Consider the following 27,848-nt stretch of genomic DNA (forward strand, 5'->3'; position numbering starts at 1 on the left):
GGAGGCAATGGCTGCTTTGGAGGGTGGACTGTAGGGCATTGTGACTCACTGAGGGCCCCTGTTCTCCCCAGGCTCCATCCCCAAATCTCCAGGAGTCTCCCAACCCATATCTGACAACTCTACTTCCCTGATTCCCTGCTGGTGCCCAGGAGGGACATGACAACTTAGCACAGAGAATGTGGAAGGAGAGCTCTGTACAGAATCAGCCACTATCTCATTCTGCTACATGTGGAAAACAGATCTGAATCTGGTCTTGAGTTGCATTTGGGCTGTGGTTTCGGTGGGGTCCAGTTACACCTAATTTAACCAGACCCTGTCTCTTCTCTTTTGATGCAGAGTTTGTTGTCTCTAGTCTTAAGGGATATTTGGAGTGATTTTACTTTGTGGGGAGGTTGTGGTAGTCAACATAGCTGTGTGCATTGATTCTGGGAATAGCAATTAGAAGAGGAAATAAGTAGACAAAAGAAAAGAAATGCAAAGAATCCTATAAATGTTACAGCGCAGCCGTCTTCAGAAGCAATGTTTAAAATATTAAGTAAAATGGACACCAGGGCTAATGAAACACTCTTAACAAAATTCAACCCTCAGTCCAGTCGACATTCTACGTGGGTGTGTTTTATTATTCTGATAAACTGATTTCCGGGAATGCTATGTCATTTGGAACCTTCCACTGATGGGTTCTTGTTGATTGTTTTACGGTAAATTTTCATTCATTCATTCATTCATTCATTCATTCATTCATTCATTCATTTCGATTTTTATACCACCCATTCTTTACAGCTCTGGTTCAGGCCTCAAAACCCTCACAATAAAAGCAAATTAAATAAAAGGAACAATGTATAATGCATATAAGCAATCATCCTATAGCATGTTCTCATGCTATAGCAATGAGGAGCTGGATTCTTGGCTTTGATAAAGAGAATCGCCAGCAAGTATAAAAATTCGTAAGCAGCAAAGGAAACCTTATCCCCTTAGCTCTAATGATCAGTGAGAATAAAGCCCTGGAAACGTGCTGATTGGTTGCTGACACTTCAGAATCAAAAATGAAGTTGGAAGGGTAAGACCCAGTGAAGGACCGGATACAAAGCATGCAGTAGGGCACTGGGATACCAGTATGGCATCTCAAATGTTACAATATAATAAACAGACTTCTAAAGAGTCTTCACACTTTCGTGGTTCTTTAATGTCCGGAATATCAAACAAATCCCAACGTGTTTCGCTGTGTGGCTTTTTCAAGGCACATCAATTTATTTTTTCAACAGGGAACTTCAACAGTCTTTTAACACTAAGACTGTTGTAACAACTGCTACTCCTAGCTTAAGTGTCAGCGATATGATCAATCACCAGGAAATCCATAGCCTACATGGAATTCGTCAACCAATTCTAGACCGGTCATGTGCATTAAGCTGTAAATTTCTGGGCATACCAGTAGGTGAGGAAGAGCTGGGGAGACCTGGGTCAAGACCTGGGAATTCTAAAGAGATCTCTGGAGTGCTGGTCCCTGCAGTGATTATATTTTATCCCCTTGTTGAATAAAGTGGGTGGAAGACCTATTTCTGGTCCTCCAGTTGTTTCTTCTGCTTCTTCTATTTTAAAAATTCTAACACTGAATGTTTCCAGCGGACTTTCCCCCCGCTCTTATAGGAAATCTTGAAATATATGTGATCATGTCCATCCCCCCTCACATGAATAAGATATTTTGCTAGGAAAAAGTGAAAAGAGGATTGTTATTGGTGGGTTCCATCATGATGAATCCAAGAGTTTATTTTGTATGTTCCTTCAGGAATGAACTTTCCTCCTGACAGTGTTTCTGCTTGCTAGAGCTCTATGTCACAAATGCATAAATCAAAATCCAGTGTTGGAAAACACTCTACACATGAAACAAACAAGCCTTGTCGTTGATGTTTTGTGTTTGACGGGGCTTGTTTGTTTCATGTGTAGAGTGTTTTCCAACACTGGATTTCCATTTGCACTAATTGCCTCACAGTTTTCAAACATGGGCTCTCTAATTGCATCCTCAAGCCCCCAAAGATGGTTAAAGTGCAGGGTGCGTCAAGCGAGTAGAAAACTTCACAGACCGGGTCATTTTAGCCAACGTCAAACGGCACTGTCCTCTTGTAAAGTCAAACTCTTATCAATATTTCCAAAACACTGCCCATCGTGTCGGTCTCCCTTCTTCATCACACAACATACGACAATCCACAGCCAATTTCTCTACAAAGGCAAAATATGCAGTCATACGTTCACGCAACAATTAGTCATGAGTAGGTGACAATAATCCATTTCATCTATTGTTTCGCTTAAGCGTCCTCTAATGCCATTTCTTCTTTTTAAAAAGTGTTTTCAAATGATTCAACAAAGAAAATGCAACAAACAGTCAAAGAGCAATCAATGCCGGCTTCGGGTCGGTCACATCTGTGTACAAACACAGGGTAGCTGGGTGCAAAGTTTCCATGGTAGCACTTTGAGAGGCCATGGGGAATGGCCATGACTCAGTGGCAGAGTATCTGCTTGGCATGCAGAAGGTCCCAGGTTCAATCTTTGGTATCTCCCGTTAAGAGGATCAAGTTCTAGGTGCTGTGAGAGACCTCCACCTGAGACTCTGGAAGCTGTTGCCAGTCTGAGTGAATGATGCTGAATAAGGTAGGTCAAAGGTCTGAGTCAGGGCAGCTTTGTGTGTTCCTTTCACCTTATCAAGGGAAGAGAGGAGAAGAGGATCAAGGAGAGGAGCCCGAACAACCTCTTTTGGAATTTCTGAAGATGGCTTCAAGAGAAGAGCTTGAAAAGAGAGAGAATGTCTGTGGTAGACAATTAAGTTGTTAATTATCTTGGCCCTGTGGCAACCATCCCCTTGGAAAAAATTGATAACTTGATGACGATGTTATCCGTTCAGTCCTGTCTGACCCTTGGCGATTCTATAGGAAAGTCTTCACCATGCATCCCTGTCTCTCACTGCTTCTTTTAGAAGAAGAAGAAGAAGAAGAAGAAGAAGAAGAAGAAGAAGAAGAAGAAGAAGAAGAAGAAGAAGAAGAAGAAGAAGAAGAGTTGGTTCTTATATGCCGCTTTTCCCTACCCAAAGGAGGCTCAAAGCGGCTTACAGTCGCCTTTCCTTTCCTCTCCCCACAACAGACACCCTGTGGGGTGGGTGAGGCTGAGAGAGCCCTGATATCACTGCCCGGTCAGAACAGTTTTATCAGTGCCATGGCGAGCCCAAGGTCACCCAGCTGGCTGCATGTGGGGGAGCGCAGAATCGAACCTGGCATGCCAGATTAGAAGTCCACACTCCTAACCACTACACCAAACTGGCTCTCTAGTTGGTCCATGGTCATCCCTGTATTGGCTTTGATTGTATCGACCCAGCGGATCCTTTGGCGACCACGTTTCCTTTTGCCGCTGACCTCGCCGAGCATTAATGATTTTTCTAGCGAGTTTGATCGCATGATGTGTCCAAAGTAAGTGAGCTATAATTTCCCTTATATTTGTTCTCTGCATTATAAATGCTGCAAGTCTCTGGACCCATCTGAGAAATGGTGAGTTTTTTCTTCCAAGAAGTATGCCCAAACTAGCAACTCACGCACTCTTTTTTTCACCATTCTGTATCTGTAACAGCTGCATCCCCCCCCCCCGCCCCAAACTCCTCAACCTCCATCTCCCAAGTTTATAATGGAAATGCTGACAGATGCCTCCCTGCAGCCGTGTTACCAAAGGCTGTCCTAATAAAGCATATGCTTCAGTTTGGGATGTACACTATAAATTGCTATTCAAAGCGCAGGCCATGTCATTTCCTTCCCTAAACGGCAGAGAACATAAGACTGCCTTTGTGCTCGAGACAAGGAGCAATTTGGCTCAGTTCATTGTGTGGGTAAGTCAAAAAAATCTTTAATCAGTCCCTGGCTCTAGCTTGGCTATTTAGTACTAATGCGAACAGTTGCTGCAGCTTTGAAGATTTCATTCCAGAGGTTCAGACCAGTCAATCTAGAGTGCTACATATTTCTCACACTTGGTCAAGGGGGGGGGGGGCTCCTAAGATTGTTTTAACTTGTCAAACAATAGTGCAAAATAATTGCACAAATGCACGCGCACACGTTGGGTCGAAATGGCCGCGCCTCCTGCCCCCACCTCGGAAAAGCTAGTTTTACAAAAGCAGAAATACATTCAGAAACATGTCATGTTTCTGCTGGAGGCCAGCTGGGTGTGTTTCTGATTAAGTGAGTGACCCTCACCCTGAAAACCTTTTGTAGAAGTGCCTTCGAGACAACCAACGGGCTACTGAATGATCTAACAGATTTCACAGCACATAAATTAATGGGTAATACGGAATTCCAAATCCGGGCTCCATAATTACAAAATCAGAGAAACGTACCATTTGCAACTGTAGCTATCCAAACATCCATAAACATAATTGCAGCTAATTTTATTTTAAAATTTGGGAGGCAAAACTCACCCAGTTTTTAGGACTGAAGCCACTGATGCCCTTTTCACTGCTACCCTGAATATTTTGTGTTCTAGCCTATCTGACATGAACACACACACACCAAAAGAACAACCCTAAACAGATCTGCTCTGAATTCTAGTCGGGTCTATTCAACGTGGTTTATTGCCCTGGCCTTTAAGACTGCTTTCAAGAATGCACCACAAGTCTTTTACATTTCATACTGCTGGGAGGAAAACGAAATGCTACGGGTTTTTCCACTGCGTATTAATCACCTTTAGCACAACCTACCTTCATCGGACAAGTTTCACTCGTGTTATTAGAATCTGGAATAACGTGGTGGAAGATTGCTGCAAAAAATCATCAGATGCCAATCCGGGCCTATTGCCATGTTATGACTAAGGAAAGAGCCTCAGCTGTATCTATGGTTATGGTACTTGTATAATATATGTATGTGTATGAATACACATTGTGTGTGTAGCCAGCTTGGTGTAGTGGTTAAGAGCGGTGGCCTCTAATCTGGAGAGCAGGATCTGATTCCTGGCTCCTCCACGTGCAGCCAGCTGGGTGACTTTGAGCTAGTCACAGTCCTGTGAGAGCTGTTCTCACAGAGCAGTTCTGTTAGAGCTCTCTCAGCCCTGTCTATCACATAGATGTCTGCTAGGCAAAAAGGGAGGGAAAGGTGTTTGTAAGCTGCTTTGAGACTCCTCCTGGTAGTGAAAAGCAGGATATAAAAACTAACTTGTATGTGTGTGTAAAGCATGTCCATTAAAAGCCATCTTGGGGTAGTGATTAAGGGTGGCAACCTCTAATCTGGAGAACCAGGTTTCATTCCCCACTCCTCCTCCACATGCTGAGGTAACTTTGGGCCAGTCATTGTTCTCCACCTGCCTCACAGGGTGTTTGTTGTGGGGAGAGGAAGGTAAGGCGATTGTAAGCCACTTTGAGACTCCTTCAGGTAGTAAAAAGTGGGGTACAAAATAACCCAGCTCTTCCTCTTCTTTATGGCTAGCCCCTTATAACATCATGACACTGGTCTAAATGACTGTAAATAAACAAACTTGAACTTATTATGTCCTATGAAAAACATAGGGCCTCTTGTGGCGCAGAGTGGTAAGGCAGCAGACATGCAGTCTGAAAGCTTTGCCCATGAGGCTGGGAGTTCGATCCCAGCAGCCGGCTCAAGGTTGACTCAGCCTTCCATCCTTCCGAGGTCGGCAAAATGAGTACCCAACTTGCTGGGGGGTAAACGGTAATGACTGGGGAAGGCACTGGCAAACCACCCCGTATTGAGTCTGCCAAGAAAACGCTGGAGGGCGTCACCCCAAGGGTCAGACATGACCTGGTGCTTGCACAGGGGATACCTTTACCTTTACCTTATGAAAAACATGAAAATAATAGTTGCACGGTCCTCAGGATCTGGTAAACCATCCTGGCTTCCTGAAGCACAAGAGAAGAACTACAGGTTTAGAAGCAGCCATGGGATGGCCAAAGCCGTATTTGCCTCTAACGTGCAAAGCTGAAGGTGGATGACTCCTGGCAAAGGCAAATCTGCTTTTCCCTTGGCGGCATCTCCCTAGCGGCATTTCTCTGTTTGAACAAGGGACATGTCTCAGAAACTGCACCTGCAGGAAGACTGACCAAGACCATTTCTGCACTGGGAACTTTGCTGCCTTGGCTCCTGTGCGGGAGCACAAATCTGGGGTGGACGAGGTGCGCCGGGCCAAATGCTCATTATTAAATGCAGTCCAAGGTTTCCCATGCGGGAGCAGGAAGAGGTGGGGCAACCCGTCTCAGCTTAAACTCCAGTGCGGAGCCTCTGGTGTGGAAAGGGTCCAAGAGAGCAAGTAAGGAGTAATGTCAAAGGAAGAACATTTCCATTGTGCTGCTCTTGCATATTCCTGCTGCTTTGCACTGTAACAGTGGACAAAAGACTGGGAATGTCGTGTTTGCCACCGAAAACATTCCTGTCCTTAGGTGTGCTGGGAAAGCCATAGACTTAGCATGTATCACACAAGAAGTTTTACTCTTGCACAACGTTTCAGCCAGCATCCAAGAGTTTTATTTATTTATTTTTCAGATTTATATGCCACCCTTCCCTGAAGGCTCCAGGCAGCTTACAGCATTCCATGGGATAAAACCGAGTTAAAACATTTTTAAGCAATCTAATAACTTTAAAGCAATCAGGGAACTCACCACCTTCTCTCCGGTAAAGGAAAGGGGAGGGGGAAATGTGCTTTGTTGTTAAAATACAGAGTGGGAATACAGATGTTAGTTGTTCGTATAGGAAAGCCAGCTAGTTGGTGGTATTTTTGGGCCACAGCCATAGGCCTGGTGGAACTCTTTTAAGTCCTATAAGGCCTTGATCTCACGTACAAGATTATTCCACCAGGCTGGTTGTTGTTGTTAGGTGCGAAGTCGTGTCCGACCCATCGCGACCCCATGGACAATGATCCTCCAGGCCTTCCTGTCCTCTACCATTCCCCGGAGTCCATTTAAGCTCACACCGACTGCTTCATGACTCCATCCAGCCACCTCATTCTCAGTCGTCCCCTTCTTCTTTTGCCCTCGATCGCTCCCAGCATTAGGCTCTTCTCCCGGGAGACCTTCCTTCTCATGAGGTGGCCAAAGTATTTGAGTTTCATCTTCAGGATCTGGCCTTCTAAAGAGCAGTCAGGGTTGATCTCCTCTAGGACTGACCGGTTTGTTCGCCTTGCAGTCCAAGGGACTCGCAAGAGTCTTCTCCAGCACCAGGCTGGTGCCAGGGCCCAAAAAATTGGTCGAGGCCAATTGAACTTGTCCAGGGCTCTTGAGCAGATTTTGTGTGCTCAATTGTACTTTTTTTTTGGGGGGGGGGGGGCTTGGGGAAAAAACTGTTAATTAGATAGAGGCACTTATCAGAGCTACTTGGGGTTAACCATTGCACTTTTCAGAAGAGATCAGTGAGTTAGCTCAATTAACTGTTCTAGAGGCATGAAAATCAACTAGGGGAGGTGATTGCTGATAAGTTTAACTTCAGTTTGGTGTAGTGGTTAGGAGAGCCAGTTTGGTGTAGTGGTTAGGAGTGCGGACTTCTAATCTGGCATGCCAGGTTCGATTCTGCGCTCCCCCACATGCAGCCAGCTGGGTGACCTTGGCTCACTATGACACTGATAAAGCTGTTCTGATGGAGCAGGAATATCAGGGCTCTCTCAGCCTCACCCACCTCACAGGGTGTCTGTTGTGGGGAGAGGAATGGGAAGGCAACTGTAAGCCGCTTTGAGCCTCCTTTGGGTAGGGAAAAGCGGCATATAAGAACCAACTCTTCTTCTTCTTCTTCTTCTTCTTCTTCTTCTTCTTCTTCTTCAGTAATCTCCATCCATCTTTTGTGGTTCTTGTGAGCAAAACTGCACGCATTGTTTCATACATAATGCCTCAAAGGAATGTTTAGAACTCATCTATTAGTGCTTGGTCGTTACACTTAGAAGATGTTGGACTTCATTTGCCATTTACTCCGTCCTGATGCAACCGTAATTACTGGTCTCCTCTTGGATATCGAGGCAGTTGTTAATCACTGGCCATGTCTGAGGAATGCACTCGGATTCCAGCTTGTACAAAGAGGCAGTGTACACTCGGAGTATCGTGTTCCATGTCTCCGTGGAAATGACATTTGCAGTAATGTTCTGCATCATAAAATTGCAACACCCTAATTCCCATAAGTCTTCAGATCATTAAATGCAGTTGCTGGATCCAGTGGTTAAAGCAGATTGTTTGATACAGACAAATGGAAGCTCCCATGGGGACAACCAAAGGGAATTTCCGAAGGGAGGAGTGTTTATCCAATAGCTAGGGAGACAAGGGAACTTTCCTGAGGGAAAAATTTCGGAGAAATGAAAGGTAGATTCTTCGTTCGTTAACAAATTGAAATCTGAAAGCGTCTGAATGGGTCTGTTCAGAATCTGTTTGAGTGGAGTGCAAATCTGTTCATCGTGTTATTATTTTTTGTTATCTCCATTTGGCACTTTTATAATGAGATCCTAACCAGAGTCACACCTTTCTAAGTGCACTAACTTCAATGAACTTTGAAAGGTATAACTTAGGATACCAGTGTTAGTATACGATGCGCGGCGTCATGATGATTTTGTAATAATCCCCGAGTAGTAGTAACCCTGTCTGTACGCACTTTACCAGGAAGGGGACTGGCATTTGTACAAGGTTCACGGAGTAAAAGGCTGTGTTTTGCAATCCTCCCTCAGTCAAAATAATGTCAGGTTTAAAAAAGAATCCAATTTCCTATCAGCAAAGCTTACAAAACCATTGGAAGGGCAAGAACATAATGCAGTTGGGCCCCGTTGATTTAAAAGCCGTTCTTTTAAAATTAAATAGTTGAACCCAATACTTGGTCCAAGCAAGAACTTCAGTCCCTTTGGATTTTCCTTCATGTGGCTGTTCCTCTCTCTTTGCATGCTGAATCTGACGGTGTTTCCGAGCAGTCCAATGGCCATCAGGAGCGGCTTTTTGGGTGGCAGGAGGAACTGCAAAAGACAAGGAAGTGTGTGGGGGAGGGGAATCTTTTCGGCTCACCGTTCTCCGGGTCCACCTAATGGGTTTGTGGGCTACGTACCACATTTTGTCTTCTAGACGCTTGAATACATTAAACCGTCAAAACAATATCCATTTCAAGAGGACTTGAATTTACGTTTAAAAAAAAAATAAAGAGAAATGGGATTTTTCTTTTCATGCCTGCATGAACACAAGGCCTCCTTCTTCCCTGTCTCATGACCCCCGTGCCACTTTCACCATTAGCACTTAATGATAAGCTAACTCTTATAACAGTTCCTAGAAAAAAAGCCAGCTTCAGTGACAGGAAATGAATACCTATTTAAGCTACCATGCAAACCAAGAGCCTAAACTGATCTCTTCCATAAAGACATCAAAGATTTCCAGGCCATTTTAAACAATAATAATATCAGCTCGGTCTTACAATGGTTGGATTTCCAGACAGTGACCACGGACCTGACGCTTTGAAATTGCACAAATAAAACGGCTATGTGCTTGTAACACAGCTACAGAGACAGCCTCTGATTCGCAGCCCTGCTTACGCTGGAGGGAAGCCAGGTGAGTTAGTTGGTATTCTATGCTCTCTTGGCAGGGAATATATACTTAAGAGCATAGCAGCTGAACAGAATCTCATAGAAATTCTGCTGGGACCTACCCATCAGAGGGCACCACCCTGACAATGCTCCCTGTTAATCCTAAATCAGTGGTCCCCAACCTTTTTATCACCGGGGACCAGTCCACGCTTTTGCCAAGGGACATCACCACTGCCGCCTGAGCCCCTACTCCACTTGCTTTCCCGCCGGCGCCTCTGACTTCCCGCCGCCCACTGGAGGGCGCTGCCATCAGCAACTGCGCCGAAGGGGAGCCCCAGCCATGGCGGCCACTGGAGAGCATCAAAGGTTAGCCGGCGGCAGAGTGGCAGGGCAGCCCCCAAGGCAGCAGCCAGAGAGGAGGAGGAGGAGCTGTAACCCAGTACCGACTGATCAACGGACCGGTTCCGGTCCCCGGACCGGGGGTGGGAGACCACTGCCCTGTATGGAAGAAGCCAGCACCAGTATGCCTCTCCAACATTACCATGCCACCAGTCACACACAGAACACGGTAAAAGAAGGAACACATTATGGGCTGGATTGGAGTATGGAACTTGCTAAGACTGAAAGGAAGAAAGTTGTAAACAGCTGCGAGATCTCTAGAAGAGTGACAGTATTAAAAAAATAGAAATAAATAAAGATCTCAGGAGGGTAGTGGGTAGCTCGAGGGAAGTGTCCACCCTGTATGTTGCTGCAGTCAAAAAGGCAAATTCTATGTTTGGGGTTATTTATTATTATTTATTTAATTAATTTATATACTGTTCCTGGTGGTTCAGGGCAGTGAACAACAGTAGTCCATTAACAACAATAAAACACGAACATTAATAAAAAGTTACTAAAGACACATTGTGACGTTAAAAACTACAAACATCTCAGCGCAACCGTACAATTTCTTTCAGATGTAAATTGTTAGTAGTAATTCTTCATTGGGGGTTTATCCAGAGGAGGCCCCAACTGATGTTACATCAGTGGTTCTCAAGCTTCCTAATGCTGCGACCTTTTAATACAGTTCCTCCTGTTGTGGTGACCCCAACCATAAAATTGTGCAAGTGTCCTTTCACAGAAATTAAAACGAAACTGACCAATGGCTTGAAGATCCATTGTTCATAATTGTATATAAATTGTATAAGAAATAAATAATATATAAATTGGCAGGTGCCTTGAGGAGGAGCACCAACAGTGCCCCCCCAGCCAAGCTACTCACCCTATGACCCCTGTGAAAGGGTCGTTTGACCCCCAAAGGGGTCAATGCGGCCCCCCCCGGTTGAGAACCGCTATGTTACAGGATCACTGGCTCCAACCAACAGCTTGCAGGTCTTGCAAAAATTAGTCAGCTCCAACAGGGCTCTGATCTCCTCTGGGAGCTCATTCCAACAAGTGCCAACGGATGGGACGAATCTGAGCCTTCCAAGTTCCTGTGAGTACCCGGGCAGCTGCATCCTGGACTAGTTATAGTTTCCGGGTCAAGGATAAATGTAGGCCCACGTCCAGTGAGTTACAGAAGTCTAGTATAGAGATGACCATTGTATAGATCAGGGGTAGTCAAACTGCGGCCCTCCAGATGTCCATGGACAGTTTGACTACCCTTGGTATAGATCATAGCGGCTGGGTGCTCTGGGGCCAGGTACAGCGTTAGTAGCCTTGCTTGGTATAGATGGAAAAACTCCATCCATGCTACTTTCATGACCTGTGCCTCCATCATAAGGAAGGCATCCAGGATCACACTCAAATTCCTGGCTTCATGGACAGCTTTATTAGGAAAGGGATTGAGAATAAAATAGCTGATATTGTAATGATGCCATATAGATCTATACTGTACACAGTGTATCTCCAAAGGGACATGGCCAAGCTGGAAAAAGAAGAGGAGGGCAATTAAGATGATTAGAGGGCTGGAGCAACTTCCCTAAGGAAGAAAGACTGAAGAGCCTGGGACTTTTTAGTTTAGAAAAGAGTCGATAGGGGAGGATGATAGAGGTTTATCAAATGATTCATGGGGTGGAGAGGGTTGACAAAAATAATTTTTCTCGGTCTTCCAAAATGACCTTGAGGGCATCCAATGAAGCTAATGGCCGGTTAGGTTCAGGACATGCAAAGGGAAATGTTACCATACACAGGGAGTGATTCAAATATGGAATTCACTGCCAGAGAATGTATCATCATCATCATCATCATCATCATCATTCTGCATCTTTCCCATAATGGGTTCAGGGCGGTGTGGTGATGGCCATGGGAATAAACAGATTTAAAAGAGGCAGGGGTGATTGAGGGAAACCTGCATGTTCAGAGGCACTAATCTTCTCAATCCTAGACCAGGAGGCAACACCAGGAAGCATCATGTTGTTGGCCCTCCACTGGTTGGCTACTGTGTGAGATAGGATGGTAGACTAGGTGGACAACTGGACTGAGCTAGCAGGGCTCTTCTTGTGTTCTTATGGCCATTAGGAGTCTTTTAACTTTTGTTCTCGTGGGAGCCCTTCTAATGGGGATTCAAGTTCCCTGTTGCACACTTATACCCATTTGACAGCCAAAACACAAGGAAGGAAGCATGGCAACTCCATCCATGTCACCCATGCACCATTACTGCTCCCTTGGCAGATGATCCTCTCTGACACACACACACACACAGGTTTCCTAGGGCTACCATGGCAAATGCCAAGATTTTGAAGGCAGTGCCTAGAGAGGGTAAAAATGGGGGAAGTTGTGATGTCACTTCCTGATGATACTCTAGGAATTCCTCCTGATTTCTACTACAGACTACAGAAATATGGGGAAATTCCCAGAGCACTTCTGTGAAGACTAATTTTTTTTCTCCTGCTCTTCCTTGTATTGAGGGCAGCAGATTGAGCAAAGGGCAGGGATTTATAGACATTCAGCTGAAAAATGGCAAGGCTACCCACAGACAGAATAACCTCATCTGGACAAAGTTTCAGAAGAAAACAGTGCTCTAAAGAACATGTTTTGAACAATGGTCACAAAAGCACTTGAATAACAACCATAGGGCATTGAACTGCAAAGTCACAAAAGGCATTTATGTCCGCTCACAGTCACTTCTGTAAGAAGAAGGGCTGAAGGAGTTCAAATTCTACCGAAGAGAAATCTATGCTCATGTAAAGCAACCACCCAATTAGCATTAAAATGGAAGGATTAGAACCCCCACTTCTGAGCATTCCTCTCTGACCACACCTAACTAGGAGCCCAAAGCCAATGATACATAATGGGCCCCCTGGAATCCTTGAGTGGCTACATAAGGAAAGACTTCAGAGGAAAGCTCACAAACTGAGATTTAAAATATACGTAGAATGATACCATCTAGATATCAGAAAAAAAATAATTTCACATTCAGAGTAGTTCAGCAGTGGAACTGCCTGCCTAAGGAGGTGGTGAGCTCCCCTTCGTTGGCAGTCTTCAAGCAGCGGCTGGTCAGATACTTATCCTGGATATTTTAGGCTGATCCTGCGTTGAGCAGGGGGTTGGTCTAGATGACAGGTAGAGCCCCTTCTAACTCTATGATTATATGATATGCGTTAGGGGTTGAATGCAGATAGTGGGAATGAGCACAAAGATAGAAATACTTGAACTGGAACAACACAAGCTGCATAGCGGCCCATTTGTTTGGGGGAATCCATAGATTGCTGGTCGGGGCTGGTCCTGTTTCCAGCAGCAAAAAAACATGGTGGGTGGAGTTAGCCATGATTGGTTAATCGCGCTGTCAACTTGGTAGCACGCTATCAACACAATGCCCACGGCACTGTAAACAGCAGAAAGAGGGAAGAGGGTAAATTCCATTCCACAAACGCAATTGTGCTTCCTGAGTGTGCAGTCCGGTCCTTTGTTACCGTCGCTTTGTTTGTGGCAGCAATGAAACTGGGCTGCATTCCTTAAAATGCTTGCACAGGTAGAAACATGCTAAAAAATACATTCTTCATATGTGCATGCTTTTGGGACTGAAGCTCTAGACTAGTCCATTGAGATAATATGTCATCGATGTGACAAGTTAAAGAACTCATCTTAGGCTTTTACCCAAGAAACACTAACATATTCTTAGTTGGATCATGCCAAGCTACCAAGTGACAGTGAGCTGCTGTAAACCTGAACAGCATAAGAATGCTTTTAATTTCCCCCATCGTAATCTTGGTGGTTTTCTTCAGTCTCGAGAACACACTACAAGAATTCCAGTGTGGTCTGCAGGGTCTGGTTGTAAACTTGGGGTGGGGGGACAAAATGAGTCACTAGACTTTCAAGCTGATCCTCAAACGTTATGTACATATTTCTTAATGTTATTCCATTTGTATACTGCCCTCTCCTAAGGCTTGGGGCGGTTCACATTGAATGTAACAGAACAATACATTAAACTGACTGATTATCATATATAAAGATAACAATACTAATACCAATAAACCAAGACTAAATTCTAATTGTGAACAATCTAACAGGCCCATGGTTGGTCAGATCTGTCACGTGGGTTTTATGGAGGGAGATTTGGGGGCCCTGTAGGTGTTGTATGGTTTTGGTTGACCTCAACCAAGTGCCTAGTGGAAGAGCTCCCTTTTGCAGGCCCTGCAGATCTGTTTTAGTTCCATCATGGTCCTGATTTCCTCTGGAAGCTCATTGCACCAGGTGGGAGCCAAGACAGAAAAGGCTCTGGCTCTGGTTGAAGTCAAGTGAACTTCCCTGGGGCCAGGGATCACTAGCCGGTTGGAGGTGGTGGAGCACAGGGCCCTAAGGAGGGTGTAGGCAGAGAGGCGGCCCTTCAGGTACACTGAGCCCAGACTGTGTGTGGCCTTGAAAGTATTTACCAAGACCTTAAGCTTAATCTGGAATTTAACTGGTAGCCAGTGCAGCTGTTGGAGGATGGGCCAGATGTGGGACCTCCATGGTGTTGCTTTGAGGACCCTGGCCACCATATTCTGGACCAGTTGCAGTTTCCAATTGCAGTTAAGGGCAGGCCTGCACAGAGCAAGTTGCAGAAGTCTAGCCTAGAGGTGACCATCATGTGGATCACTGTGGCTAGGTGTTCCGGGGCCAAGTAGGCACAAGTAGTTTGGCTTGGTGAAGGTGGTAGAAGGCCAGCCATGCGACTCTTGTTACCTGGGCCTCCATGGAGAGGGAAGCATCCAGGATCATGCCTAGGTTCCTGGCAGAGTGAGCCACTGATAGTTGCACTCCATCCAAGTTGGGCAGACACGCTTCTTCATTTGGACCCTTCCTGTCCAGCCACAGGTCCTCCATCTTTGCAGGACTGAGCTTCAGATGACTCTGTTTGAGCCACCTTGTCACTGCTTCCAGGAAGTTGGCTAATGCTTCTGGGGGAGAATCAGGGCGGCCATCCATCAGGAGTAAGAGCTGGGTGTCGTCTGCATATTGGTGACAACCCAGCTCAAACTTTCATGCCTATTGGGCAAGAGGGTACATGAAGATGTTAAATAGGATCGGAGAGAGGACCACTACCCCATGGCCAGGCCAGAAACCTGATTGGGATGGGTCTAGGACTGAAGCTTCTTCCAGGAATGCTGATATTTGGGCCGCAACAACCCTTTTAACCATTTTTTCCGGGAACTCTAGGTGTGAAATGGATCGGTAGTTGTCGGGCTCTCGCAGGTCCAGAAATGTGTTTTTTTTTCAGCAGCAGGCAAACCTTTGCCTCTTTTAGCCCCATACTTGGTCCATGAAAGTCTGAGAAACCCAGGCCTGAAAAAAAGTTAATTGTGTGTATAAGGCCAGTTGTAGTGACCTGTGATTAATGGACTATGGTTAATGATTTGTGGGGCTATGAGCTGTTATTAAGGACAGTGTTTATGGTTCATGGTCCATGAGACAGGCATGTGGACAGCTTCAGAGCTGGCAGCATTTGAATTGTCAAACAGAATGGATCAAAGGTCTCTTTATAGTCAGGCCAGAATTCTTATTAGAGATCATCTCACAACAGTTCAGCCCTATGTAGAATTAGATTCAATTTCAAGAGATGTTGAGTTCCCTGAATAGAGCTCCCAAAACTGAGGTTCCCCCCCTATGAAAATTAGACATGTGGGGCCTCAGTTCCAGTCACAGCCATGGCCCCCATCTGAGTCAGGTTCCTATAGGCCTAATTTGTAGAGAGAAAAGACAATGGGAAATCCATTCAGGATTCTCGGATTTCTGAGTGTATTGTTAAATTAAACTCCATAGTAAATTAGATGAATCTGTACAGAACTGATGGCTTTCTACTACTTTCTGATGGCTTTCTACTACTACTACTTTTCTACTCTCTGGTCTTTGTCTAGTTCTGGACTGGAGGAAAACTCCTCTTATTCATGGAAAACTGAACAATATTTGAGTCCAGCAGCACCTTCAAGACCAACAAAGATGTATTCAAGGTGTGAGCTTTCATGTGCACGCACAGTTCCTCAGACTGAGGAAGTGTGCATGCACACGAAAACTCATGCCTTGAATAAATCCTTGTTGGTCTTAAAGGTGCTATTGGGCTCCACTTTTGTCGTGCTCCTTCAGACCAACATGGCTACCTACTTGAAATCTATCTTCATAGAAAACTGGTTCTGCGGTACAGATGCTACAGAATACTGCTATCGCTTGACCGTCTATATCAGGGGTAGTCAACCTGTGGTCCTCCAGATGTCCTCATGGGAATTGTAGTCCATGAACATCTGGAGGACCACAGGTTGACTACCCCTGGTCTGTAATGGAAACACAATGATATATCTTCCACTGCTAGAGTCAACATCAAATATATACCTCAGAAACAGCCGTCTTTCTGCGTGTAATGTACAGGGAAAGGCTGAACAACTATGTTTGTTTGAAAGGCTGTCCAGCTTCATAGCTTCCAAATGTTCAGCACTGACAAGTGAGAAATATTTGTGTGTGTGTTTAAAAGCCACACCACTAGCCTTTTAAAAAAACACTTTTGGTATTTACTTAACCTAGTAACTAGGTTTATTAGGGAGGTCCCATTCTTTGTACTTTAGGTAATGGATTCACCATATGTTTATGCTTTTAAGGACTTGGGTTAGATGGCTAACACCTCTTTCTCCACCTCCTGCCTCAGAGGTTAAGACCCTGATACATTGCCAGTTTACTGCTTGAGTCCTTTCCCCACGTATAATTACCCTCGTTCCATGAGTAAAGGAAATCCTGGCGCTTTTGCCCTAACTAGCTGCAACGTTTCACTATAAAAAGGGGGTACTTCTCGAAAAGAAAGGGGGGGGATAAGAAGTAATAAAACATTTCACATTATTAACTTTCCCCCTTTTATAAGAAGGCTGAGAAAATGCCATTGTACCACATTAAAGGCCCTTGCCTGTGACTCGCCATTGGCTAATGAGTCTTGTCGTGTCCCCCCTCTGCCACATGCCAGTGCCTCCCAGTGCTGCTTTTAAGTTAACCTTGATGTGGTGCCAGGAAAGCGTAAAGGATCGACTTTGATAGTAGCAGGGGGAGGCTAATTTTGGGAACAGGCTTTGAAAATGTGTGCGAGATAACATGCATTTTTTAAAAGGTTAATTAATTGAAGAAAGAGCCTCCTATAGGAATGTTCTGTTCTTAATAACGCCACATTATTCACGTTTTTTTGTTTTCACACAGCCTTTTCCCACTGGTGGCCCTGCAGCCTGCCGTTGCAAGGGAAGTCCGTTTATCCAAACATCTTGGGTGGGGATGCCGACTGCCTGGATAATTAAAAGTTGTGGAGATAAGGGAGGGAACTTCGCATAGGGTTACATAAGCAACACCCAGCAACGTTAGATCAAGTTGTGGGAAGCTTTCCCGGAGGAGAAAAGACCTCAGTGCACATCATTTGTCATTTTGGAAGGAGGGGTGTGCAAACCCCACCTGTTTAAGCCAGTTGTTTGTGAGGGGGTTGTTGTTGTTGTTGTTTTGGAAAGCATTGCTTTTGCTATTTTTAAACATCTGGCTGATCATTTTCATTCTCTGACTCTTTTAGATAATTTCTGGGAAGCACTCAATAGGGTTTTTAGTTTAAAATTTTAGATTCTTTGTAAATGTTTTTATATTTACTTGGCAGTAAATATGCAGCTTTGGGTAGTGGTTAGGAGTGGCAGCTTCTAATCTGGTGAGCTGGGTTTGATTCCCCACTCCCCCACATGCAGCCACCCGGGTGACCTTGGCTAGTCACAACCCTGATAGTTTTATTCTCACAGAGTAGTTTCAGAATTCTCTCAGCCCTACCTACCTCATAGGGTGTCTGTTTTGGGGAGAGGAAGGGAAGGTGATTGTAAGATGCTTTGAGGCTCCATCTAGAAGTGATAAGTACGGTATAAAAAACAACTCTCTTCTTCTTCTTCTTCTTCTTCTTCTTCTTCTTCTTCTTCTTCTTCTTCTTCTTCTTCTTCTTCTTCTTCTTCTTCTTCTTCTTCTTCTTCTTCTTCTTCTTCTTCTTGTCAAGAAACCTGGTTGAGAAAGCCTGGCTTATGGGATTTGAATCTGCATCTCCCAGATTCTTAGATTTTAGGCTTATGTTCTAACGCTGATAATCTGCTGACTCTCTCCAGATATTTCCCCATACCAAATTGCTTATTTGGGATACTGTCCATGCCCCCCCCCCTTTTGGGGTAGGGGGTGTGGAGATTTGGGATTTTACCCACATTTATTGCAAGAGCTGGAAGGATAAAATGGGAGCACTTGTCCGCCTTCTGTTGTGGCTGGACCCCCTCACAACTTGCTTTATCACCTTATGCCCCTCCACTGGCTGGACTGCGTGTTGCTCACTGCAAATGGCATCCGTATTGAACGACAAAGTGTTAAATAATGTACACGAGATACGTGAAAGTGCTGAGTGCCTGGAGGCCCAGGAAATGGGTGAATAATTAATACCAGCATTGCTTCTTTTGTTAGCTGATACTCACTCACTGAATTTCATCACAATGAGTCTACAGAAGGAGAACTGAGACCACAGAGTTAAAAAAAAAACACGGTGATGATTGCATCAGCTTTTAAATTCTGCTGGAGGATTAATTCGGAGTGTGTGTGTGTGTGTGTGTGTTGGTTTGTGTGCGCGCACAAACATTCACAGATGAGACAGTGAGAGGGAGGGAGAGATTGATTGCAATTAGCATTTGTTTCAATTTTGCTTTTAAAAAATTAAAATATTTTAAAACAATCTTTCCAGGCATAAAATTCAGCGTCCCTAAAGTGGTAAGCAGTCAAAATAGTTAAACAAATTTAAAATGCATCTCTCTGACCGTTTATGCACTGGGCACTTTACTGCCCCAGTTCTCGTGCAGAAGCACAAATAGGGGGCAGATGAGGTGCACTGGGCCAAATGCTCCCCTGTGGGAGTGCAGGAAGAAGTGGGGCCACCTGCCACGACTAAAACTCCAGCCTGTAACCCAGCATGAAACCTCCAGTGCATAAACGGTCTCTATGAATTATAACAATTTAACTCTCTCTCCATCCATCCATCATTTGGCTTTTACCCCATCATTCCCCTAAAAATCTCAGTTTACAATAAAAATTGGATATAGAGTAATTAAATATAGTGCAAGTTTAAAATTTGAAATCTAGATTTAAAATTCAGCGAATCCAATTGGAAAACCTCATAGCGGCCTCTTCTTATAAATTCTTAAGAGGGATTCCTGCCTGGGTAGGCATATGGAGTGCTCAAGATGTTGGCTGTAGGTGTACATTTGGGCCGGGAGGCCGGCATCTTCTCAGTGTTAATTCTGGCCTCAACCACAGGCCTGGCGGAACTGTTCTGTATTGCAGGCCCTGCGGAAATGATCAATTGTTCCACCAGAGTGTTCCCTGACCCTGGTTGAGGCCAACTTCACCTCTTGGGGGCCACAACCTCTGAGTTAATTTCATTGGTTAGGTCAGGGGTAGTCAAACTGCAGCCCTCCAGATGTCCATGGACTACAATTCCCAGGAGCCCCTGCCAGCAAATGCTGGCAGGGGCTCATGGGGATTGTAGTCCATGGACATCTGGAGGGCCGCAGTTTGAATACCCCTGGGTTAGATCCTTCATACATATAAACGTGCAAGTGTGAGCCACGCCATTTTTGTTTTAATAGTTTCCACCAGTTTAGGATTTAGGCCCAGGGAGCCAAAGGTTACTGAGCATGAGCAGGAAGTTAAGTTGCTCACATCTTAGTTGCAAAATCCCCACTCCTCAGTCAGTCTGGCCTCAGGAGAGGGAAGGCCCAGAGCTTGACTGAGGGAAACTGCTGATTCTTGGTGGGCCTAACAGCCAAGGGAAGGTTGTGCCTTAGAATTTCCCCTTTTCCATTGTGTGGTTTTTGAAAGTAAGGCTCTTTCCCCCTCAGTCAGTCTGGCCCTGCAGCTGGAGAGGGAAGGCCCAGAGCTGGACTGGGGGAAACTGCTAATTCTTTTGCAGGTACTTGGTGGGCCTAACAGCCAGGGGGAGGTTGTGCCTTAGAATTTCCCCTTTTCAATTCTGTGGTGTGAGAGGATAAGGTTCTTTGCCCCCTCAGTCAGTCTGGCCCTGCAGCAGGAGAGGGAAGGCCCAGAGCTGGACTGAGGGAAACTGCTGATTCTTGGTGGGCCTAACAGCCAAGGGAAGGTTGTGCCTTAGAATTTCCCCTTTTCCATTGTGTGGTTTTTGAAAGTAAGGCTCCTTCCCCTTCAGTCAGTCTGGCCCTGCAGCAGGAGAGAGAAGGCCCAGAGCTGGACTGGAGGAAACTGCTGATTCTTTTGCATGGACTTGGTGGGCCTAACAGCCAGGGGGAAGTTGCACCTTAGAATTTCCCTTTTCCCCCTTTTCAGTTGTCTAAGGCTCTTTCCCCCTCAGTCAGTCTGGCCCTGCAGCAGGAGAGGGAAGGCCCAGAGCTGGACTGGAGGAAACTGCTATTTTCTTTGCAGGCCCAAACCAGGGAGTGAACTCCTGAGCAGCAGCAAGTCAACTCCTGGATTAGCAGGTAAGACGCAGCAGCTGTACACTTCTGTAAGTTCAAGTTTGGATTTTCTTCTTTCAGTTTTTGTTAGGCTCTGTTCTGAGTGCCCCTTTTAAAGGACACTGAAGATTTGGTATCCATTAATGTTGCGATGCTCATAGCCCTTGTGATTTTGTTCTAGATCTAGTTTTGCAGTTCTGGGGTTGATGATAAATATCGTTATATTTAAAACTATTCAATGTCTGAAATGGCTTCTTTTCTTTTGAAGCAATTTCCCACCTTGTCAAGCCATAAAGGTGCTTTCATCTATTGATTTGAACCCACCCCATTAGAAAGAGTCCATGCCAGTCACTCATTGAGGGAATGCCAAACAAAATGGCAGGCAGAAGACACAGATGGAGGGGGACAAACAAATCTCCTTGGGGAGGGAATACAGTTTTTTCGGTGCTGCCTCTTAGAAGGCCTGATCTCAGGGGCTGCCACTCATCTCCCCTCAGGTGGTGGAGGCACTCTGAATTTTGTCCATTTTATGGAGACTTATCTCAAGTTTTCTCAGTCAATTAAAGCATTTTTTTTAAAGATCTATGATTGATGGGCATTGTACTAGGGAAGACTATTGTTATGTCCTCAGCACCATCTAGAATGCCCTGGTTGGTGGAGTGGTTAAGAACAGCTCTAATCTGGAGAACTGGGTTTGATTCCCCACTCCTCCACATGCTGGGTAAACCTAGGCCAGTCCCAGTTCTCTCAGAGGTTTCTCAAGGGCGTCTGTTGTGGACGGAGGAAAGGTATGTGATTGTAAGCCACTTTGAGGCGCCTTCAGGCAGTAAAAGGTTGGGTACAAACAAGTATTTCGTTTTGCCTGTGCTTCCACATAAAGGCAGCTCCCTATGGCAAATACCTGCAATGAGTCAAGGGCCAAATGCCATTGGTACATGGCTGTCTTCCACAAAACTAATGAATGCATTTCCTGCCATTTTTGTATGGTGCCTATAAAAAAGACCCATTTTTTCTCTTATTTGTATCATTCCCTCCAGATAGTGTTTTTAGAAGGCAGGGTATAATGGTACAGGGCTCTCTCTCTTTTTTTGGGGGGGGGGGAGAGGGTAGAAGCCTGGGACAGAATATGTGACAAGCAGCCATGATCCTGTATGTATGTGTGTGTGTAGCAGTAGAAAAGACCAAGAGTCCAGTAGTGCTTTCAAGATTGCTGAATTGCAGCTGATAATGAAGAATCAGAATCTGACTCTTATAATGAAGTTAAAGGCAATGCATCCACTTGGACTGAATGGAGACCTAGGTTTCCTGTCTCATTCCCAGTGCTAATTCCTCTACTCCCACAGCCCTTCTGCTTATCACACCTAATCCAATCACACCTGCTATGGTCATTCACCTGCTATTGTTGTTTGGCATCTCAAATTATTCTAATCTCCCACCATAAGGACAGAGGGACTCCCATTCTAGCTGTATCTGAAGAAGTGAGCAGTGACTCACAAAAGCTCAAACCCTGCCTCAATTTTTGTTAGTCTTGAAGGTGCTACTGGACTGCTCTTTTCTACTGCTACAGACAGACAAACACTGTCTTGCTCTGTGTATGTTTTTGATCCTGGATAATCTGAAGGCCATTAGATCATGCTAGACCTGTACTTAAGAGAAAGTTCTCATCTAAGGCATTTCCGCGCATCGGTAAAAATAGCGTTATGCCAGCTGAAAGGCGTTGTGCTAAATATGAGCCTCTCCTCACCTTTTTGCCGTCTTGCTCTTGTCTGCCACCTTTTCGCGCTTCTCACCCTTCACAACTGCTGCTAGAAATGGCAGAAGAGAGCAACACGCCTTATACGTGACTCGCTTCCACCAGTCAATCAATCCAGGCAACCAATCTCCTTTCTCCATTTTTTAATGGTCCTGTAATGCCTGATATATTTTTTTTAATCATACTTTTCCGTTTAAATGCCTATGTATAGATCATAGATGCATAGTGCTTTTTGAATGCCACCCTTATGGAATCACGTCTTGATACTTTTAAAAATTAATCTTGTTCCTGAATTTTTTTTGGGGGGGGAACTTTAGAGAGCCATGCTTTGTGTTTCAACTTTGGGGACAAATTATTTATGGCAGTGGTCCCCAACCTGCGGGCCACGGCCCGGTGCCGGGCCGCGAAGGCCATGGCGCCGGGCCGCGGCTCCCTCTCCCTGCCCCCCCGCAGTAAAAAACTTCCCAGGCCGCAAGCTTGCGGCCCGGGAAGCTTCTTACTGCGGCAGAGCGGGGAGAGGGAATCAGGGCCGGGCCGCGCCTGTGCGGGCGCGGCCCAATGTGCGGGCGCGGCCCGATGCATGGGCGCGGCCCGCGGGTGCGGGCGATGCGTGGCCGTGGCCCGCACGGGCCGCGCCCCAATGCCCTGCCGGTCCCCAACCTCAGAAAGGTTGGGGACCACTGATTTATGGTATTGCCTGCATAGTTGTCCACCTATTCGTTGCTCCAGGATATTCACCATTTTTAAAAAGACGTTCCCGGCCCCAGGAACAAGGGATAGGGAGATGGTTGTGGGGGCGGGATGTTTTAGCCTCCATAACTTCCCTCTGATGGTTGCCTGCTAGTTGCTCTCCTGTAGCTCACGCTAAATAGGTTGGGGAATCCACTTTATGCGATTCCCCAACTAGTGCTTTAAAATGGAAGATGTAGCCAGCCAGTTATTGCCCAGATGCTGGATGTTGGCGACGTTATATGGAGGGGCCGGAATTTAACGGCTACATAAGGTAAGCATTTCACTATATTTAATGGGTGCGGAAACCCCCCTAGTTATCTCCCTTTTTTCGAATTGCTGTTCCTAACAAAAGAAACCTTCATGTCAGTTGAGAAGGATCACTTCATATATGGCTCTCTCATTCACATAGTACACTCTGAGGCATCCTCAGTGCCATGGGTGGCAATCCAACTGGTAGAACAGTTTATATCAAAACTGCAAATCTGAGTATAAATCTCTCATCCGTCTAAGGAGCCTTCGGGAGAAGGTGTAGATTTTCTTGTTTCCTTTGGTCTCTGAACCTCTGACAGCCACGAGGTGGTCGGTGGGTCTAAAGCACATTGCTGAGGGAATCAGTACCAAGATTAATCTAATATTTTCTTCTATATTCTTTTTAAGATATGAGAGGAATAATCCCTAAGGCTTAATGCTTTGCGCAATTGTATTGTGTGTACACATTTTCCCTGAAGTCTGTTTTGTATACAGAAAAGAACTGGTTTGCCTATGTAGGCATTCCCATGCTCTTTCAGCCGCTGGATTCCATTTTATTTCTCACGTCTGCCTGAGAGATGGGAAGCTTTTCAAACAGGCACAAAACCAGCAAAGCATTTAGTATCAATAATTTTGGGGGGCAATTTAAAAATCTGTAGAGGCCTTATGACTTCCAAATCTGTAGAGGCCTCCAGCTACTGTTCTGGCTAATCGGTGTCTTTTAGCTCTGAAGAGGGGTGAAATGTGAGTCCCATATGTTTTGCTTTTCCCCTTCAATTGCGGTCCCTTTCCAATGGTAAAGCTTCTACTGCCACGAGGGTTCCCAACATTGCGTTGGATTCTGTACCTTCCGTTCCTTCTTCCTACAATAAATATGTATCCTGTCTTATGGTTCTTGGTTCTGGTAAATTGGTCTCACTTAGCAAAGAGCCAGCTTGGTGTAGTGGTTAGGAGTGCGGACTTCTAATCTGGCATGCTGGGTTCGATTCTGCGCTCCCCCACATGCAGCCAGCTGGGTGACCTTGGGCTCTCCAGGGCACTGATAAAGCTGTTCTGACCAAGCAGTGATATCAGGGCTCTCTCAGCCTCACCCACCCCACAGGGTGTCTGTTGTGGGGAGAGGAAAGGGAAGGCGACTGTAAGCCCCTTTGAGACTCCTTCGGGTAGAGAAAAGCGGCATATAACAACCAACTCTTCTTCTTCTCTAGTAATCTTGGGGCTCTCTCAGCCTTACCTCCCTCACAGGGTGTCTGTTGTGGTCAGTGGAAAGGGAAGGCAATTGGAAGCTGCTTTGAGACTTCTTCGGGTAGAGAAAAACAGCATATAAGAACCAACTCCTTCCTTCCTTCCTTCCTTCCTTCCTTCCTTCTTCCTTCCTTCCTCCAAAGCTGACCAGTGGCGCTAGATCAGGCTTTCTCAAGCAGGCTTTTGTGAAACCCTGGAGTTACTTGAGGGCCCTGGAAGGATTTCCCGAATGGTTGGGAGCTAATTAATTTTGTATATATTTTATCAGGTGATATGACTACATATGGTAATGTTGACCCCCTTCCCAAAACAGCCAATAATGGACCTAGTGGGGTGGGTGGGAATGGGAGGGGCTCTGAGTGGGCGTGTACAGAGCTATGCTTCCTAACCTCATTTTGCATGGTTGCACCACTTCTGGGGTCTCTCAAAGCCTGGAGAATGGTTCAGGGGTTTCTCAGTGATAAGAAAGTTGAGAAAGGCTGCTTTAGCAGAATCCTTCATGAACAGAAGTTACCTCCTGTGGCGAGCTCGTGTTGTCGAATCCGTTACACATTTTTTGTTCTCCTGCAAGATGTACGCCAAGCAATGTCAGTCATGTTGGTCCAGCCTATTCCGTGAATTATCAAGAGTAGCGATCCCCAACCTGTGGGCTGCGGACCACATGTAGTCCTTCGACTAATTGGAGGTGGGTCCCGAAGGACGCCTTCTCCCCCCCCCCCCCGGCCCTTTACTTCATCCCCCCCGGCCCTTTACAACACACTTCGGGTGTCATTGTCTCCCATCACTCCCAGATGGGACTATCTCGTTGCAGAGAAACAAGCTCAGGGTTCCCATTGATTTGTCCTTGTCATGAGTTAAAATTTCCATGAAAATAAAATGTTCTGTATGTTCATTGTTGTGGCGTGTCTGTATCTTATTTTGAAGGGATGTTTAAACATTACCATAGCGACCAGAGAGCGTTAGGGCAGTGGTTGAGAGTAGAGGAGTAAACTACCCCCCCTCCCACCGGGCCTCAGTAAAAGGCGTTGAGTCGTCCCCGGTGATAAAAAGGTTGGGGACCACTGATTAAGAGGACTACACAAACAGTGTAGTTGCAACAGTTGCAAACTCCAGGTTGGGGGAAACCTGGGGACTTTGGGGGCAGAGCCTGCAGAGGGCAGGGTTTGGGAAGGAGAAAGACTTCGGCGTGTTATAATGCCACAGAGTCCAAAGTGGCCATTTTCTCCAGAGGAATTGATCTGTGTTGCCTGGAGAGGAACTTTAATTCCAGAGGCTCCCCAAGTCTCACCTGGAGGCTGGTAGTTCTAGTAGCAAAATAGCTTTCTATTAGGATAGACCAGGGGTAGTCAAACTGCGGCCCTCCAGATGTCCATGGACTACAATTCTCAGGAGCCCTTGCCAGCATTCGCTCAAAGCCTGGAGAATGGTTCAGGGGTTTCTCAGTGATAAGAAAGTTGAGAAAGGCTGCTTTAGCAGAATCCTTCATGAACAGAAGTTCGCTGGCAGGGGGCTCCTGGGAATTGTAGTCCATGGACATCTGGAGGGCCGCAGTTTGACTACCCCTGGGATAGACAAAAGGAGTTCAAGTTTGGAGTTCTCCAGAACTCTTCATCAGGTTGGATATTAAAACAAGAAAGGGTGTGTGTGTATGTGTGTGTGGGGGGGTGATTGGATGTTTCAATCCAGGTATTTAAGGCCTTGGCGTGACAGTGCTCTTGAGTGAAATGCTGAGAAGGTATGCAGATTTGAAGCGGTAGTGGTGTCAGGTTGCACTTTTGAGTGGAAGGCTGAGAAGGGTCGAAATTGTGGTAATGCTTGGAATAGAATGTAAGAGCTTTCGTTAGGACCTTTCCTGGCCCAATCTCCTATCCGGCAGATCCCTCCTTATACACTCATTTTTCCTCTGAATATTGATTTTCAATAAGTTGTTTAATAACCTCCTTCCTTTTAGAACATCTGCCCCTAAGCTCCCTTAGCGTTTCGTTTTCCTCCTTCCATTGTACTTTCCAACCTTACAGAGCTCCAGCCATTCCTAAACTTGTGTGAGGTCCCCTCCATTATTTCTTCTTCAAGACAGAAAGCTATAATTTCTTGAGCATTTGAAGGCCCACGACTTTACTCGGCAGATGGAATGTTTGTGAATATTCCAACATTGCAACTATTCTTCCGATCTGTCCAGAACCTTACCTTACAGCAGCCTTTCTCAATTTTTTCCCCACTCAGAACCCCCTGAACAATTATTTAGGCTGCAAGAACCCCCAGGAGTGGTACAATTGTGCAGAATATGGTTGGGAAGCATAGCTGTGGACACGCCCACCCAGAGTGTCTTGTCTCCCTACTGCCTCCAGGCCCATCATTGGCCATTTTTGGTGGGGGCGGGTTGACATGACCATATATGGTCATATCACCCGGTAAATATTTGATGATGATGTCATCCGTTCAGTCGTGTCCGATCCTTGGCGATTCTATAGTAACTATTTAACACATTTAAAAATATGTTAAAAATTAATTAACTTCCACCCATTCAGGAAACCCTTCCAGGACCATCGAGAAAAGCCTGCTGTATAGCACTATACCCCACTGAAGTCCCTGCATTGCAGCTTTATTCTGAAAGGGTTTCGCACTGTGGAAAAAAATTGCATCTGAAGCACATTATAGAATTCATTCTATCAATTTTCCATTTCAACTAGGCTGCTTAGTGGAATACAGTCTTATGGGTAATGACAGTCATAGGACATTCTCTTTCATTTCTTATCATACTGCTCTTCCCACATAAAGAAGAAGAGTAATTTCTGGTGACAGGGAAGGAAAATACTAGCTTGTGTTTTTGATTTTTCAAAATACAACAAGGTTCTTGATGGAACATTGTGGATCTGTGAATGTAGCTGTGCTCAAGGGGGACAGATTTATTATAAATTATTGAGTGATTTAGAATATTTTTGACTTGCTGGATGTTTGTTGTTGGTTTGAGAGAGATCTGCGCTCCGGGGAAGAGCATATGCTTTGCCAACAGAATGTTAGGCACTTTGGGAGATTTCAGTTAGCTGAGGCTGGGAATAGAACATTGTGAAAATAGATGTCAATGAATAACTTTACATTACATTATATTGAAAAACATGGTCTGGTTTGGGAGATGTCCACTTCATGTGTGTGTATGTGTGTGTGTGTGTGTGCATGTGTGTATTTGTGGCAGTTTCATAATGATGATCAAAAGTCTTAATAACAATATCAGTAGGAGATCTCCATCTTTGGAAATTTTTAAACAGAGGCTGGATAGCAATCTGATGGACAGGCTGATTCTGGGAAGGCTTGAAGGGGTGGCAGGTTGCAGTGGATGAGCGATTAGGATGTGAGTGTCCTGCATAGTACAGGGGGTTGGACTAGATGACCCAGGAGGTCCCTTTCAACTCTATGATTCTATGATTATTCTTATTTATTTATTTATTTTA

At 45.3% G+C, this 27,848-nt stretch overlaps 1 long non-coding RNA gene across 4 annotated transcripts in view; it reads left to right on the top strand.

The window, feature by feature from the left end:
* LOC143824105 (uncharacterized) overlaps positions 1–27,848 on the top strand; it is a 102,996-nt gene that overhangs the window by 23,571 nt on the left and 51,577 nt on the right. For 2 of the 4 annotated variants that reach the window (XR_013226701.1, XR_013226689.1), the window contains exon 1: positions 20,174–20,444. The exons of 1 other annotated variant lie outside the window; for it this stretch is intronic. This is a non-coding gene — a long non-coding RNA (uncharacterized LOC143824105). Of the gene's footprint in view, positions 1–20,173; positions 20,445–27,848 lie in introns of those variants that run through there. One more of the 4 variants, XR_013226698.1, reaches the window with a different exon arrangement.

Source organism: Paroedura picta, chromosome 1 (genome assembly GCF_049243985.1).
Source record: "Paroedura picta isolate Pp20150507F chromosome 1, Ppicta_v3.0, whole genome shotgun sequence".
Lineage (NCBI taxonomy): Eukaryota > Metazoa > Chordata > Lepidosauria > Squamata > Gekkonidae > Paroedura > Paroedura picta.